Source organism: Gadus chalcogrammus, chromosome 5, assembly GCF_026213295.1.
Source record: "Gadus chalcogrammus isolate NIFS_2021 chromosome 5, NIFS_Gcha_1.0, whole genome shotgun sequence".
NCBI classification, from domain to species: domain Eukaryota; kingdom Metazoa; phylum Chordata; class Actinopteri; order Gadiformes; family Gadidae; genus Gadus; species Gadus chalcogrammus.
Genome location: NC_079416.1, coordinates 10572148 through 10573822, shown reverse-complemented (window position 1 = coordinate 10573822; position 1675 = coordinate 10572148).

Here is a 1675-nt window from a genome sequence, read left to right as displayed (position 1 = left end):
ACACACACACACACACACACACACACACACACACACACACACACACACACACACACACACACACACACACACACACACATACGTCACATGTCACAGGAATGGTATGCACGGCATGCGTACGCCACACAGAGAACTTTCAATGGGCTGATCTTCGCAGTTCAACACATCCTGAGGGTTCGGAATTCCTACTTTTTCCAACGTCATCTGGCCAATTGGAAGAGACGGAAGGATTAGTTTGTGTAGCGTTGGCCTCAACTTGTGTTTTATTTCATTCATTTCGCATTTATGTGACACCGTGTTGAGGACAGCTACCCCCCTCTGTCCTTTGAATGTTTAGGTGTGTGTAGGCATTGGCCTCTATTTTAAGTTGGCATAAGTTAGCATTTTCACTCTGTGTGCGAGTCATAAATGGGTGTTCAATTCAACATGTCTTCGTCCATTCTCAAAAAAATAAGGGTTGTAACATGTTAAACTGGTAGTACTGCTAGCTTTGTTGTGTTTAACTTGACCTTTGCAGCGCCATGTTCAGAAACATAGCATTGCGGGGAAGATGATCACTTATCATTGCTCATCACAACCAACATTCGCAGGATTTTAACCTGGGTCTCTAACATACGTAGCATTGCGGGGAGGGCTCACTGTTCAAAGGGAAAGTCACTTCGACATGCATGCACACAATGTCTTCAAACACACACACACACACACACACACACACACACACACACACACACACACACACACACACACACACACACACACACACACACACACACACACACACACACACACACACACACACACACACAGTCACACTGTCAAGGCCTGGTTTGCTTGTGAGAAAAATATTTGATTGTGGCTAGGGGTCTTTCTCCGGCCTCGACCTGCCTTATTATTCCTCTCCATTCTAACATGGTGCACGTCACACACACACACACACACACACACACACACACACACACACACACACACACACACACACACACACACACACACACACACACACACACACTCTCATGAGCCACTCAATGCATCTGATTGTGGTGTGGCCCATATTTCGTACTCTGACATAAGATGAACCCTCCGTTCCATTCAATAGACCGCATTGTCTCTCTCCCTACCATGAGGGCAGAAACATACGAGGAAAGAGCGGAGGGAAGGAACGGTTCATATGTGATTTTTTTAAATCCTGCAACTTTTCGGCTTGAACTACGCAATAATGCTGATGAAAGATTGGAGATAAGAACCCATGTCGCTATAGTCATGCTACTCCCTACATGTGTTTTTGGTATGGATGTGCATATTAAAGTATACATTACCCAGCCCTCATGTGATCCTAAGGAACCGGGAACACACATCCCATTTGCATTGACAAGCACCCTCCTTTACGGTGACTCAGGTGTAAAGTGGTCGTCATCATGGGCGTGAATAGGATCTCAAGGCCTTCAACAAAAGGCCTTTACAGTGCTAACGACACTGATCAACTGGCTGATTGACTGCAAAACGGCCCTAACCACCGCGGCTATGGCCTGGGCCCTTGGGGAAGAGGGGGTTGAGTGGTGGCGTAACGTTCGCAGAGGGCCCCCTGACTGGACATTAGCAGGGTGCAGGGTTGATCTTCCATGCTGCAGGTCTGAGTGTGTTCAGTGTGCACGTGCCGCCATCGGCAGCAACACTG